Here is a 16405-nt window from a genome sequence, read left to right on the forward strand (position 1 = left end):
AATGATTTCATGTCATATTTGTGGTTTTCCAAAGCCAGAAGGGGTTAAGGCAGCATTTTTGAGGGTGAGGAGGCTGATGTGTTTCTCTTGTGGTGGGAAGGTGCTGCTGATCTGTAGGGTTTGGGGTGCAGATGATGCTGCAGGAGGAACTTGCACTGTCTTTGTCATCTCACAGGATCTCCTTGCAAGCCTGGGGAGCTCAGCCAGAGCTGGTTCACTTGGCTGAGAATGGCAATTAAAAAGCCAGGACTGGCTGCAAAAGGCTCCACATGGTGGGTTAAAGCTGATATTAGGAAAAGGTTCTTCCCCCAGAGGGTGGTTGGGCACTGAACAGGCTCCCCAGGGCAGTGGGCACAGCACCAAGCCTGACAGAGCTAAAGGAGATTTTGGACAACACTCTCAGGCCCATGGTGTGATTTTTGGGGTTGTTCTGTGCAGGGCCAGGAGTTGGACTCTATGATCCTTGTGAGTCCCTTTCAACTCACATGATTCTATAATCCTATTTAAGGCTGAAATCATGGACAGCTGGGAGGGGTCCTGAGCAGAGACAGCACCTCAGGGTGGGTGATGAATCCTCCCTTTCCATGGTTTGTGTCCTGAGAGCAAATGTCTATCCTGCAATGAATCCATAGAGGTGTGTTAACCCCAGATTGGTGCCCCAAAGAGAGGGTTGTTAGACTGAGTGTCCCACAGTGGCCCAGGTATAGGGTAATGCTTCAAAATATCAAAAGCAAATGCAAAACACAAAATGCCACTGCAGTGTCCCCTTTCCATCCTGCCAGACCTTGCAGAGTGCAAAACTCCACCGTCTCTGTGACCAGAGATGAGCCTGTGGTGTGAGATGGGAGAATCCAAACCTTGTCTCCAGCTCACAGAGGTCCCTCAGCAGCAGGATCTGAGCAGCACCCCCAGCAAGACTAGATTTTATCACCTCCAACTCTCACTCAAAATTTGGTGTAGTCCTGGACCCTCTCTGCTGGTCTAGCAGGCTTTCATTTCTGTGTTTCCTCTCCTTTCCCTGTTTTTTTTTTTTGTATTCTGTGGGGTTTTTCGGCTGGATCCTTCATGCTGAGCTGACAGCTACATTAAGAGACCTGAAAACACCGTAGCAGAACTAAAGCAATTATTGTAATGTAGCTCTAACAGAGGCTGTAATGAGAGAGAATTAAAAATGTGCCAGTCTCATCACAGTTTGATGTTCCTTTGACCTTCCAGGGGCACTGTCAGATGAGGAGTCGAGCAACCCCTGTGCTGTTCCCTTCTTTTTCTCGTCACAATAAGGAGCAAGAAAGGAAAAATTAACCAAATCCACTTTTCTCCAGGGCTGTCTGTGGGTCACAGTTACTCTGCTAGTGAAGAGTAGAGAGGGGTTCATCAAGTCCATCAGTCCCTAATCCATTTACATCAAATCTACCTTGTGGATCCTACCACTGTTTGGGTGAAATCTAGGACATAAAGAGGCCACTGGTGCAGGAAAGGGATGTGGGGCTGGAAGAGGCCTCTGAAGGAGAGGGGATACAAGAGGGAGCAGCCAGAATCACCAGCAGGAGGATGGAGGCAGGGAGAGATACATGAGACCAGACCAGAAGTGAAAACCAGAAAAGTTTTCTTATAAGTTTCAAGATGAGACAAAATAGGTGCTTTAAAATAGGTGCTTTTTGTTCCTGAAACAAAACTGCAGCTCCTAAAGCTGCAGTGATGTCACATTTCCTCAGATCTGAGAGAGGGAACTGAGGTCACACAACCCCCATCCCTCAGCACCAGTTTGCTCTTAGTTTTTACACTAAAGGCTGTTTGTCTGCCCCGCAGCCCCCAGTGACCTCCCAGTTGCTGTTCACCATGCTGGGGTGTGAACCATTCAAGAAAGGTCTCACCAGGGTGTCACAACCCTTCCCATGCCCACCAATGCCTGATGGAGACCAGATATCTCAACACTTTAACACTTGAGTTAGAGAATTCAGTAGTACAGAGGGTTTATCTGCAAATAAGGGTTGGTGGGACTTTATCTCCACTTCTCCCCTCCTCTCAGCTTCTTCTCCACTGTGTATGAAAGTGCCCTGACCAGCAACACCATCACCTCCCATCCTTCTCCAGGTGATGGGTTTTCAGTTGTAAAACACATTTTAATTAGACTTTTCTAATCCAGTTAAAATAGAGGCCCTGTAAGTGTATAGGAAGTGTTCCCCATCTCACCTGTAAATGGGATGTTGAGGAGAAGCCAGGTGAGTGTTCCAGCAGCCACCAGATCAGCCATCAGCATCAACAGATGCAGGAGGGCTCAGTCCCAGGTTTGTTTGCAGGGCACAGGAAGATTTGTGGACTCAGAAAAGCTGGATTTCCCTCTGGGGACAGACACAGAAGGTCTGTCCAGGGCTGTGCTCTGGGCACAGCGTGTTTTGTGTCGTAGTTTTGTTTTCAGCACAAAGCTTAGCCCAGACACTTAGAACAAGATGGACTTTCCTGTTTCCCTGGCGTGCAGCTGAGGGAAGCTGTGACCCTGTCAGGGGCATTATCAGGCCAAAAAAAGCCAATATCTGAAAATAAGAACAGCCTGGAAACTATTTAGAGAAGTTAAAGTGCTTGAAAACACCAAGAAAAAGCGGTACCAGTCCCCTGGATCTGGAAAGGGATGGCATGGAAAGCATTATACCATCCACCAGCCTAGGAATGAGTGCTGGAGGACATCATTAAGAGGTGGAGACCCCACTGATAAATATCTGCAGGTTGTGCTTTGGTTAGTGCCACATTTCACTGAACACAGACCTGTACAGGGCATCATCTGGGCTTTATAGCAGGAAAAAGATTCCTGATCCTCTATATTGTTCTTCCATAGCACATCTGAAGGTGAAAGGAGGCTTAAGAAATTCCTAAACTAAGGAATAGACCAGGAGGAGGCTGTTCCCACGTGGCAAAACCTGATGTGTTTGTTATGTCCTACTCTGAGCCTTCTCTCTTCAGGATCAGGACCAAAACTACAGGTTTTCTCTGAAAACAGGCATTTGTGCTCATCATTAGAAAGGGCTGTGGGAAGTTGTGGCTGAGGGGACGAACCCAAACACAAAATGAAGTGAAAAACAGCCTGGCTTTCAATTATGTTCTCATGAAACGGAGACAAACAGGTCTGTGAGCCCAGCAGTTACCAAGAAATGTTCTTTCTGTTTTGATTTCTGACTTTGGAACAGTTTGGAGACAACAGCCCCAGCAGAGTTCTGACAACTCCTCTGGTTCCTGCCTATTTTTAGGAAAGCAGTGGATGTCAGACAGTCCATCTGGCCTGGAGGTCGGAGGAGTGGTGAAGCACTTTTCTAAACGTGTCACCAAGCGCCACCTGAGATGCCCCTGAGGTGTCTGAGCGTGGAAGATATGGCACAGGACCAACTGGAGAGCTGTGTCCTTCTAGGCTGGAAGTGGAGCCCAGGTAGGACACCCTGGGGCATCTCAAGTGGCCCTCGATGTCTGTGTAGGCAACTGGATGCCACTGTCTGCGTTACAGCCATGATGAAGTGCAGCCGGTTGTCTCATCTCCATCTGTTTTTTACTTTCTTCAGTGCCATCAATAGAAAAATTGAACTTACTTCTACCACAGTGTGGGGCATGGGAGGGATGGTGATGCAGAAGAACTTGAGGTCCTGCTGGAGACAAGAATGGACTCTGTGCTGACCTGGCTGTGCTGTCCTTCATCATTAAACCAAGCACACTGATCAGCATCTTATGCACAGCCCTGAGGCAGAAAAAGCCCATATCTCATTTCCAGACTTGCTGGGAGTGGTAGGAGCCTGGATTTTCCATCTTGAGCTCTTGCTGTTTCCACGGGATTGGCTCAAGTGGAGCTGTTTCAACTGGTTGTGGGCCTTGCCCACCATGCTCAGGTGTGGATGACAGTGCCTTGGGATGGTGCTAAACACATGAACAAACATAAACCTGCTTGGTTTTAAATCCATTGCTCCTCCCCTTCAGGTCTCCCTGTCTCTGTCCAGATGCCACCACAGGCTCTTCCAAGGATGTCTGATTTCCAATCTCTCCATCCATGCACATGCTCCTTTCTAGCTGCAGTTGTCATCCCATATTTCCAGGTTTCATTCATGAAATAATAAAATAATTTAGGCTGGAAGGGACTTCCAGAGGTCATCTAGTCCAAGCTCAAAGGGGGAGAGGATTTTTCCAGAAAAGCAAATGTTGTTTTTGAGACCCTTCTGCGTCCACACGCTCTGTGTGTTCAATTTTAGCACCACAATTGGTCCAGCACAGACACACAATTGTAGGGTGGTGTCCTCTTTCCTGCTGGCAGTAATGGGATCAATATTACATAGCAGTGCATCCTTACAACACCATCCCTACGGAATAGTCTCCTTGGTTAACTTGGGCTAACAGGCCTTTTAATTTGATTTCTTGCAACGTACAGCCAAGGTCACAATCCCATTTCCCCCCAGGAAGCCAGGAGTGACTTGCAGCCCACTCAGAATGATTTTGGCCATCACCAGCAGAAGGCCATGGACTTCACACTCCTGCTGGAGAAGAACTCAGGATGGTGAGGAACCTCAGTGTGGTGAACACTGCAGTGACAGGTATTTTGCATAATGTTTTTGCCTTTATTATTAATTATGATCTTCTGTGCTGCTCTGGACTGTGAGTGTCACTATTAGTGTAACTAGGCTGATAATAAGTATTATATTTTGATCCAACTGTTAATACTGTAATTAAGCTAAAAATAAGAGGGTTTTTCCTACAGGCATAATGTATCCTTTTAGTTGGGAACAAGATTTTGAGGGTCATGAAATGGAGGGGTCCTGAACCTGCAGAGCCATCTCCCTGTGATCAGCCACTTTCTTCTTTTTTATCTAAATGACAAGCAAATACAAACCACAGTCTTTTTGCCAGCTCCTCATTGCAATCCTCTCCAAAACTGGCCTGTTATTTTCCAGAAAGCTCAAGCAGAGCTGGGTGCAATGTTTGCAGCTTTGTGTCCTTTAAAATAAAAATCCTGTGATTAGGGGAGAAAAATGCAGTGGGAAAGATTGGATCAAGATACCCTGCTCATTAAAGTCAGGAAATGGTACTATCTGAAAGGTCTGAAATCTCAGTCCAAAAATAAAAAGCACTTTCACATCTCTCCTTTATTTCTTCCTTCAATTCTACTGCTGCAGAGTCATCTTGGCAAACCTTAAAAATGCTGCAGGTCCCCCAGCTTTATTGGAATTCCCTGTTACAAATATATCTGAGCTGAGGATTTCGTGTGCTGGGCACTGAAACCACTCAGCTAGAGCTGGAGCTCTCAGACAGCAGAGATTTGCTTTCAGGTCTCGGCTTTTGAAAGCAGAAGGACTTTTTTAAGGAAGAGGACTCACAGCTGGTTGAGAAGGATTTAAAGTAAAAAAAAAAAATACATTTTTGTGAAGGTGGTTGAACACTGGAGCAGGTTATTCAGAGGGGCTGTGGAGTCTCCATGTAGGGAGATACTCAAAACCCAACCAGCAACCTGTTCTACCTGCCTTGAGTGAATGGTTGGACAAGGCTTTAAGTGAAAGAGAGAAAGTTTAGGTTGGGTATTAGGAAGAAATTCTTCCCTGTGAAGGTGGGGAGGCCCTGGCACAGGTTGCCCAGAGAAGCTGGGGCTGCCTCATCCCTGGAAGTGTCCAAGGCCAGGTTGGGTGGGTCTTGGAGCAACCTGGGATAGTGGAAGTTGTCCCTGCCCATGGCAGGGGGGTGGAACTGGATGATCTTTAACATCTTCCAACCCAAACCATTCTGTGAGTCTGTGTTTCTATGATGGAAAACTAGAGTTTTATCCCAAACTGAAATAATCCATAGAGCCAGATGGGTGACAGCAGGAAAGCAGCCGTGCAGGAATTATTAGACCATTGGTATTCTTGTGGTGTCCAGAAATCAGAGCCATCCAACAGAATCTCAGGAAGTAGCCTCTGGAAGCAGGAGGGATCTCCCCGTGAGGGAGTTGCTTTGATGTTAACTCGTCCTTTGACACATATCTGAATTCCTACCACCTGAGACCTGCACAGCCACGCTTCAAACACCTTCCCAGCTGGAAATAAGCTGAAAACCAGTAGATCTTTTCCATGAATAAAAGCACTTTTCTGAATACAGCTGGGGTAAGCACCTGGGAGGATGAAGAAGTTCTCAAAAAAAACCCAACAGTGCAGTGCCAACATCAGTAAAAATGAGGATAAATAGATTGGGAATTGTTTTAGGGTGGGAATTAGAAAAAAACCTCTCTCCTCATCTCCTGTAGATCAGCCTCCATCTAGTACAAATGTGGACAAGAAACAGAAGTATAAAGTTGTATGCTAATCCCTTCATATGATGGAGTAAATGTGATGGTAAGAGAATGACCTGATGCCATGGTCTATCCTAGGCCAGATTACAAGGACTGTTTTGGAAAAGAGATGTAGAAATTATCTCATTTCTGCACAAGAAACTCCAACTCTCTGGTTAATAAAAGCTGTGACTTGGCCTCCAAGTACTCCTGGAGCTGTATATAGATTTTTTTTCCTGGGAGAAGGTCACTTCACCTGGCAGGAGAAAGGCAGAGTTGCTTTTACAGAGGCCATAAACCCAAGTGTCTGCAGACCTTCCCCCTGCTTGTTGTCCACGTGACTGTGAAGGCTGATACGGCAGCTCACACTTCACATTCTTAGAAATATGATTTGACCTTTACAAAAATCTGTAACATCAGGAATTTAACACTCTCAAGAGCAAACAGATGGGAGGAACCTCCCTTAAATGCCTCCTGCAGCAACACTGTAATTTCATAGCTCTTTCTGTCGTGAAGATCATCCCTTTTCACATCAAAAGTAGCCTGATCAGGGGGAGAAAAAAGGGAAATCTGAGCTTGTATTCCTACTTTCCCAATATTGGCATACAAAGAGGAGATAAATACTGTGAACCCAATTTTAGAAGACTGGTGGGTGCCCTTAAGAAGGACAGATATTTATGATGACATGTAAGAACACGATGGCTGGCAAGACATGTGGGTTCCTTCCTTCCCACCTCCGGTGACCGCTCTGTGCTGACTTTGCACTCCTCCACCTGCTTTGCACACTTCATTCTGGAAGGGGCAGTTTTCTCCTTGGAAATTCCTCTCTCTCTCTTTCTCCACTGACACTAGAAAGCCCTTGGGAAGATCAGCTTAGACCTGTAAGGTGGCTGAAGCTCCACATTGATTCCAAGCCTGCACAACACCCCCAGAAGCACACAGAAGTGGAGAACTGAGCTGCACCCCAGCTGGCTGCTCCCATCCCAGACCCCCCAAACACTGGGCTCAACTTCCTCAAGGATGCCTAGAACCTGTCTGTCACCACAGGTGGGAACACACGAGCTCACAGCTGCCTCTTGAGGCTAAATCCTGAGATTTTCAGTAATTACTCAACACCCTTTAGCAGGGAGGTGCCCAAGCAGTGCTGATGTGCAGCACAGCTTTATCCTGCAGCTTCCTCCTGTGCCTGGCAGCAGCAATAAAGGCTGAGCTCATTTTGTCCTCCTCTAGGAATGGAGTTTGGGAATCTGCTAGGAGATCCCACTGCTCCTTCAGCATCCATCTGGTTCCCACTCAGTCTGAGGGATGACTCAGCCATTCTACTGTTATCACCTCACTGATTTACTGGAGGTCTCTGGGATAGGTATGGAAATGCCAGATCCCCAGTATCTCCCCTTGGAGATGCAGACAGAAAACCTCAGACCCTCCACCACAATGCTCAGCAGCCAAGGCAATGCAAGGTGGTTTATTCTTCCTGGCTCGCTGGGAAATGCACACCAGCAATATTTCTACAACTGGAGACGGCTGGAGCCTTCAGATCTCACAATTACAGACAAGACAAAAATGTATTATCTTGGAAAAAAACCGGCACCAAAGGGAAGCTCTGTGTGTGTGGTTAAACTATATCTAAATTTCAATCTCCTTCATCTAATACAAAGAAAACAAGTTTCAGAGCAAGGTGGAAGGCAGGAGGTGGGGAGGGGGGAAGGTGTCAGTAGACCAGTCTCTCAGCAGAGAGCAGGCTTCTCTGCTTCTGCTTAATTGATTAATTCCTCCTTAGCAAAGTCATCTGTTTGATGTGCTTTTCCATGAAAGCAGTTCAGAAAGTTCATGGGAGTTAATCCTGAAGATGGCTGGAGCTGCAGAGCCAAGCATCTGATTAAAGGACGGGGAGATCGCTCGCAGCTTAGCTGCTTTCAAAGTTGTTCCCAAAGTCTTTGCTAACCTTCGTATTTCAAAGTTCATTTCTCGGCATCGGGGAATTTAAAGGGGAAGGTTTCTTTTTAGCAGTAGCATTATTATTGCAATCAAAAAAAGCAAGGGGAATAAATTCAGAGGAAGGCCACACACAAAGTCACATGTGCGCCAGTGAAAAGAAGGAGATGAAAAGATGCAGAGGCAAACGCAGACACAGAGGCTCCCGTTTCACAGCCCATTCTAAACAGCTTGCTCTGAATTCAGCACATGCACCCCCCACTCGGAGATAAAGGCAGGGCCATTACATGTGTCAGTGCTACCTGCCTGTACCCAAGGACTTGGATTAACAAATAGCACAGGAGTGTTTTCTCTGCGGGGGTTTCCATTTACTGCAGCTTCCAGCAGAGCCTGCCCATCAGCATGGAAAGGGGAGCCAGTGCTCCCAGGGAGACAGAGCTCGGGTGTGCCGGTGCTGAGTGATGTAATGAGGTGACTGAATCCTTCTCCTGTTGCCGGGCAAGGCTGTAATGATGAGGGACTACGTGGGAGAATTGCAGGGGGACGTCAGGCTGCTGAGTGATTCCATGACTAAAAAGAGCGGCTGAAATCCAGAGGAAATAAGTGCAGGGTGGCACACAGGGGTGGAAAACAAGCAATCCGAACTTTACATCCAGTGATGAGCTTTGAATGGGCTGTTACTTACTCGGGAATGAGTTGGTGTTTATAAGTAGCTCTATGAATATGTCACCTCGGCGCTCAGTGGTGGTGACAAAAAGCAAATTGAATGTTACGAATTAATAGGAAAGGAATAGAGATCAAAATAGAAATCATTATTACAGCCCTCAGTAAATTCAATGCGTGTCTGCTTCTTGAACGTTTTGAGTGGCTCTGGTGTTCCCCCCACAGACAGGAAGCAGCAGAACCGGGAAAGATACTTAGAAGGGCAATAAAGTGATCAAAGGTAGAGAACAATGAAGTACTTCAGGAATATTTCATCTGAATAAGAGATGACAGCAGCAGAGTATGATAATGGTCGATCAGATTATGAGTGGCATGAAGAGGATGAAAGAGAGCAACTGTTTTTTGTTTCTTTGAAAAGACAAAAAAGGGTGCTTGAGATGATAGCGGGTCACAACAAAGGGCTTCCTTCACACGCTGTGCAGATAATCTGCAGCTAATCCCCCCTTGCCAAGGGATCCTGCAAGTGCTGAAAGTTTACCTGATCTGAAAATGTTAAACAATTTAATGGGAAAAAAAAAGCTTCACGGAATTCCTAGTAAATACAAAGATACCTCAGGAATATTTATGATTCTGTCTTCTAGAGGCTGAAAAAATACCGGCATTACTCAGTGCTTGGTCTTATACTCTTCCCTACACTGGTAGACCTAGAGTGTAATCCAGCATGGATGTCATCAGTGCTTGATTTCCTGTCTTCTCCAAAGGATGGATCCTCTCCTGGGCACACTCATCCCCACTCTCCCAGTCATAAGAATCATCCTCCAAAGATGTCCATCCTCCTTCCAGCACAAATTTCTTGGGATTCTCCAGCACATCCCCTTCTAAACTGTTCCACAGGACAGCTTGCCCAGTGCTCTTTTTTCATTTCCTTGGAGCTGTGTCCCTTGTGTTCCTGAAGGAACCTCAAAGCTCGTTGAAAAATGGAGAATTTCCTCACTGAAAGGGTTGTCAGGCATTAGGACAAGATTCCCAGAGAGTGATGGAATCACCATCCCAGGAAGTGTTCAAGAAATGCATAGATGTGCTTTTTAGGGACGTGGTTTAGTGATGGATTTGGTAATAATGGGCTAATAGTTGGACTTGATGATCTTAGAGGGCTTTTCCAACCCAAACTATTCTATGAATCAGTGGTTAAGGACTTGAAATTTATAGTGGCTTCTAGGAGGGCAGCTCTCTGGAATCTTTTCTGCATCAGCTTCAAGACTCCTGGAGAGGTTTTTGCACACTAATTCTTCACATTTCCTGAATTCTGTGCTCCAGGATTTGAACTCCTAGAAATTTTCTGAAGTTCTTGGAGGTTTGATGACGAATCAAACCTCACTGCCCTGCAGTTTTATTGTGCAGCTGATGTTGCCTTTCAGAATTAGGGTCAGATCAGGAGAGAGGAAGGATTTAACACTGCAAAAGAATATTTAAAATGCCAGAATTCAGCCCTACAAAGGACCACGTGAGTCATCAGGAGCAGAGTCACACTGCAAAGGGAATGAGACCTTCACTGCTGCCTTTTCTGTGTGACCTTGTCCATGGCACAGCACCTCCTTGGGCTTCAGCTTCCCTACATTTCCTATTTATAGGGAATCTGTCTCTCAGGAGAATTGAGAAAAAAGATGTCCCAAACTGATAATGCCATTATAATTTTTGCTTGAGAATGGCTCCTGTCCACACACATCAAATGCAAAATTAACAATACCCACAAGGACAGTCACTAAAGTCTCTCAGTTTCAGTCCAGACTCCTTAAAATATTTTGCAGCTTGTTCCTACCAGGAGATCAGTGGAAAACAAAGGTTTTTTCACAATCCACAACACCAGCATCTGGTGGGTGATGGGTCTGAAAAGGGATTTGTTTGGTCTCTGTGGGGTGGGGTCAAAAATGGTGGGATCTGGATCACAGAAGGAGAAACCCCGAGGGACACAGAGGAGCAGAACACACCCCTGGTGGCACTGGTGGGTGTTTGAAGGTTGGTTGTGCAGTAGGAGGAGGCACTGCTGGCAGATCTTCAGCTCCTGGACCAGGCATTCATGTGGAAAGGAACACTCAGGAGCCAACCTTATTTATGCCCTGAGGCTTTAAAGTCCACAAGTTTTTGGGTGACACCCCAGAGCTCTGATCTCCAACCCCGGATGGATGTTCTTGGAGAGCTGTTTCCAGCTGGAGACTGTTTTGTGTGCTGGTGTAAAAGGTATTGGGATCCTTCTGAAACGTGGCAGTAGGAGAAGTGCAGATGCAACCAGGTTTGTTGAGGATTTGTAACTCCTTTAGAGTAAAATCACTAACAAGGGATGACAGGTTTCAGAAGGGAAAAAACCCTTGGATTGGGACTGCTCAAGAGTGGACCAAAAGGACATAGTACATCTGGCCTATGACATCTATTTTGGGAGAAAGAACCCAAAATAAATGTTCTAAAAGTATTAACATTTTCTCTTTTGACTTTAAATGTGACCAGGAACAAATGTTTCACATCCCTTCCATTCCCAAACCTTCTCTTCCCTTTTCATCTAGGGAAAAAAACCCAACACCCTCTTGTGGGATATTAGTGAGCTGATCTAAGGAAACATAGGCAGGTGGAAGATTCAGAGATATTCCACTGCCCTCCAGCAGCAAAAATAATCAGTGGGAATCTTGTCTGCTCTGGACAGAGCTGAACACTTTTGTTGGTGAGGCAGAAGAGCTTGAGGAAGACTAGAAATGCCAGAGCTGAAGTCCCCAAGTCCAGCTGGGTCATGGAATGACTGTGGGCAGATCTTTATCTTAGTCCTACAAATTCCCTGGCTTGTTTCCCCTCTCTCCATCTCACATGGAGCGTTGGCTGAGGCAGAGGTTGATTTTTGTGATTGAGGATTCACTTTGTCCATTTGCAAGCCAAGATTCCTCCGGCACAACGTGGGAATCGCTGTTCCCTGCAGCCCTGCAGGAGTGAGGAGGGACCACAGGCACCTGAGAGGCTGCACCACCCAGGCTGGTGCCAAAAGCATCTCAGGAACATGTGGGTTGGGTGGGAAGGCAGAACAGATGGTTGTGGATGCTGTGTTTAGAAACACGGGACAGGGAGGTGCGGGAGGATTCAATAACTTTAAGGTCATGCACCCAGTGGAAATTCAATCCATGTCCTGCATGACAGTCCACTAGACCTGGCTTTTCTTCTTCTTATAGCCTTTGGCTGGAAAGCAGCACAAGCTGGGGTTGGACACAGGAATTTGGAAGCAAGAGCCTGTGGTTCATGCAGTGGACAGGTGGACCAGTCACACAGAGTTATCATCTGTGGGGAAAATAAGTCTGCCCAAAGGGCTCAGGATGAGTCAGACTAAGGATGCTGTAATTGGATAAAAATACCTGTGCTTTCTTGCAGTTCAGCTAATCCACACGAACAGTTCAGTGGGATTTACTTCCCTATGACAACAAGAGCACAGACTCATGGGATTTTAGGGCAAAAATGTACCAGGTACATCTTTAACAAAAGATGATTTAAGTGAAATCTCTTGGCCACCTTTGTCCTCTGCTCCACTCAGACTGACCTTCACCCATTTCGGCTTAGGAGAAGAATTAATTTGGGGAGTGAATATGCAGCAGGTTGCTCTTCTCTGGGCAGATACCTGTCTCCAAGCAGGCAGCAGGGGGGCTGAGGTCAGCAGAGGCAGCTGAATTTTCATTAGGAACAGATCCTTTTATCACGGTTTACAGCTCCGGACACAGAAATCAAGAAGGACATTGGGCTGCTGCTTTTAACCTTTGTTGTGTCTTTATTCAGTGTGTGACATCATCCTATTGATGAAGGTCAGGTTGATCTCAGGTCTTTTCTGACTCATTGAATATTAGGGATGGCTGGAGGCAGGAGAAGCTGGTGATTTGATGTGACAGGTCAGGAGGGAGCACACCAGCAGTGCAGCAGGACACGGGCTGCAGGAAGGGGTGATGCCATGATCCATTGTGACAAGAGGAGAGCTGGATGGATGGACCAACGGCCTGGAATGAACCCAGCAAGGGCAGGATAGAAAGAGGCAAAACCCTAAAACCCCTTTGGTCTGTGTCCATTCCTACTTCAAGGGGACAAATCTAAAATGACCTTCCTTAACTGCCGGTGGGATCACAGATTTATTGTGTGAGATCCTGTGATATCATGAACCAAGACTCTTCCTTAAAGTACATCTCATTTTGCCCCCTCCCATGGGCAGGGACACCTTTCACCATCCCAGGTTGCTCCAAACCCTGTCCAACCTGGCCTTCAACACTTCCAGGGATCCAGGGGCAGCCACAGCTTTCCTGGGCAACCTGTGCCAGGGCCCCTCACACCTTCACTCACAGTAGAGCATTTCTTCCTAATATCTACCCTAAACCTACATTATTTCAGTATAAAGTCATTAATCTTCTGTCTAAAGATGCAGGGCACTTGTGAACTGCAGTCCAGGCTGGATCCAGGATGTGGCCATCACAGCAGGAGAGGAGCAGGAGCAAGGACTCTGCTCTGCAGATCCGTGGAGAAGAGAGGCAGGAGGCAGGACCTGTGGTATCCATCACTCCACTGCTTGGCCAACCTGGAACTTGCATTTAGCAAAACACTCATTTAAAGACGCCAGGTTTGCTCCCAGGTGATTTTTCCTGGCCCTTCCTCCAAAGGTCTGTTTCTCATGCATTCAGCATCTGAGTATTTTGAGAAATTCCTGTTCCTCCAGGCTCAGGAAGGCAGGGACAGCTGGGAGCTATTTCCTTTCAGCCCTCTTGCCTTCCCATCCTGGGAAATTTTGTGCCAGCTGTGGTCACCTGTTTGATTTCTCTTTCAGTGGCTGCCTTCCTCCACAAATTAATTTTGATTATTTAAGCTTGTCTTGCCTGGCAGGGAGGGATCTCTTAGTGGTGTGAGTTTGAAGAACTCACTCTCTATATCTTCCTCTTTTTCCCCTGCACCGAGTCTAATTTTGTGGTTCCCTGCCTCGCCCAAAAATAACCTTCAGCCCCAATTCTGAACTGTCATATTCATTACATCCCAGCTGTCTGCAGACAGGGCTTATCACTTGCAATCCACTCAGTTACACTTGTGATTAAAACTGATTGCAAATGTGATCCTGGCTGCTCAGGCTGGAAATTGGGAATGTCTTTATAATTTCTGACAGCAGATCATGAAGCCTTGGATGAGCCTGGCAGGGCTGCAGAGCCAGGACAAGATCTTTGCAGGTCGCTGGGAGTGGGAGGAGAATATTTATCTGCGAGAAAGAGAGAGGAGATGGTGATTTGGAAGGAAAAAACATGTAGAAGGGATGATGATGAAGACCCCCAAGTTGAAACCTGAAAAGGCAGGGGGTGAAAATTAAGCTCAGCTCTTGACTGCCAGGACCATCCCTGGGAATAGGTGATGGAGGCAGTTGTGTAGCAGAGAAAACCAGACCACACAAGCCTTCACTCTGTTTTGGGCACCAGTAACTCATGGAATCAGTGTAGATGTTCCTGGGAAAACACCCCTTGTGCTTCTTCCCAAAAACAGTAGCAGCACATCATAGTCTCCAGGACTCTTCTGTACCTACTTCTACTCCAGGCTGTTCCCTTTGCAAACCTGGAGCCATTTGTCCCCTGTTTGATCAGAGTAGGGCTGCAAAATTGTGCTTTGCAAGAGTGATGGAGCCTTGAATGTGATCAGAGAGTTTGTACCTCGCTCCAAACCTGAAAAGGGCTCCACCATCTTTCTGTTGGCCTGAATTTCACAGCTTGATTTCACAGATTTATGCACTTAAAATTAACTACAGAGTTTACATTTATTCAATCTAATCTTTGCTTTATATCATAACCCACTTGTTTTTTCCATTGTGGGTCCAGTGCCTTGTGTTGAACTAAAGCCTGATTTCCAGAGTTTGTTCTGAAGAGACTAAAAAATCCACCATTTTCTTTGGGAGCCCTTTCCAGCATGTTAAATCCTCTCCCTGATTCACCTCAGTCTTTATTCCCTCCAGCCTGACTTGAGTTAAACTTCATTCCCTCTCTGAAGGGAGTCTCCCAACATGTTCCTCGTTATGAACTGAACAGGGTAAGTGTTTTTTGACATATCTCCTGGTCAGAGATTGTCTTCCAGACTTCTGAGTCGTTTTTATTGCCCTCCTCTGATGTCTCTCCAAGCATTGGATGTTCCCTTGCAGGCACAGACATCAGAACCAGGTGTCCCCAATTCCTCCATACCCAGATGTAAAATGACTTGCCTTGTCTAACTCAACATGCCCCTGTTTGTGCATCCAAAAGCTGAATTAACTCTTCTGATGGATTTAGGGCATTGCTTTAAGACCTTTTTTTTAAATAATTGGACTGGCCTGGCTGTCTTGGAGTTGCTGCTTTCCAGCACAGGCTCTCCCCCTCCTGCCCATTCTCCAAGGGGTTTTTTGTTTATAAAAGGAAACCTTTGCAGAGAGCTACGTCTGTGCCCTGTGATCATCTCACTCCAGGCATGGAGCTGATGTGCTCCATGTGCCAGGAGCCCTGTCACAAACATTGTCCTGTAGTCAGCACAGACACAAAAAACAGTCTTTTTTTTTTTTTTTGCTGCAGATTCCCTCTTTCTCTGTATCATCAGAGGCTCTCAAAGTATTGAGATCCCTGGAAGTGTTCAAGGGCAGTTTGGATGGAACTTAGAGCAACATGGTCTAGAGGAAGGTGTCCCTGCCCATGGCATGGGTTGGAACGGGGTGATCTTTAAGGTCCCTTCCAGCCCAAGCCATTCTGTGTCTGTGTTGGTTGTAAGTCAGAGCTTGGCCGACTCAGCCCGTGTCATTCATGTGTAAAAATGCCTTTTCCTGACGTTCCTGCAGAGCTCATTTTCTAAGCCTCATTAGTATTCATATTAATTTGCATACCCAGGGTGCACCGCGGGGCGGAAGGTGCAATCCTGGTCGTAATTTTCACCTTTTTCGTGAGAAAACTGGGATCAGAACATGAATTTTAGTTACTTCATTGATAAGAAGTCTTTCTGGAGTGGTAAAAGGTTGAATTTGGGGTTTCTCCCGGGTCGCCATGTGCTGTAGAGGGACAGCCGTGGGATGGTTCGTATGTATTAGGTGGTAGCACTATACTCCGGTTTGTCTTCATATCGTATAAATCTTTCGCCTTTTACTAAAGATTTCCGTGGAGAGGAACAAGTACGAGTACAAACTAATTTTTTGAGGCTTCACTGAGGTGGAGCTTCTCTCTTGCAGTGAAAAATCAGAGAAATGTCTAGATGTTTCTGCAATGACTGAAAGGAATAGTCAGGACAGAAATTCCTGTTATGGGTGGGGGTGGTGTTCTCAACCACGACTTCTAGGAGGCTTTTGTTATAGTCCCCTATGGTCAAATTGCAAAGACATGGATTTGAGGGGTGGATCATTGGTATTTTCTGCATCCAGGCCTGGGGTCTTCAGCACAGGAAAGTTGTGGAGCTGCTGGAGTGGGACCAGAGGAGGCCTCGGAGATGCTGCAAGGGCTGGAGCCCCTCTGCTCTGGAGCCAGGCTGGGAGAGCTGGGGGGGTTC

At 46.4% G+C, this 16405-nt stretch overlaps 1 non-coding gene across 1 annotated transcript; it reads left to right on the forward strand.

Moving 5' to 3' along the window:
* The first annotated feature begins 15964 nt into the window (after positions 1–15964).
* Positions 15965–16079, forward strand: LOC113976869. The gene has a single exon (XR_003537187.1). It is a non-coding gene; the product is annotated as a U5 spliceosomal RNA (small nuclear RNA).
* The last annotated feature ends 326 nt before the right edge of the window (positions 16080–16405 follow it).

The sequence above is a fragment of the Neopelma chrysocephalum genome, unplaced genomic scaffold (genome assembly GCF_003984885.1).
Source record: "Neopelma chrysocephalum unplaced genomic scaffold, ASM398488v2 Primary Assembly neopelma1_187, whole genome shotgun sequence".
Classification (NCBI taxonomy): Eukaryota; Metazoa; Chordata; class Aves; order Passeriformes; family Pipridae; genus Neopelma; species Neopelma chrysocephalum.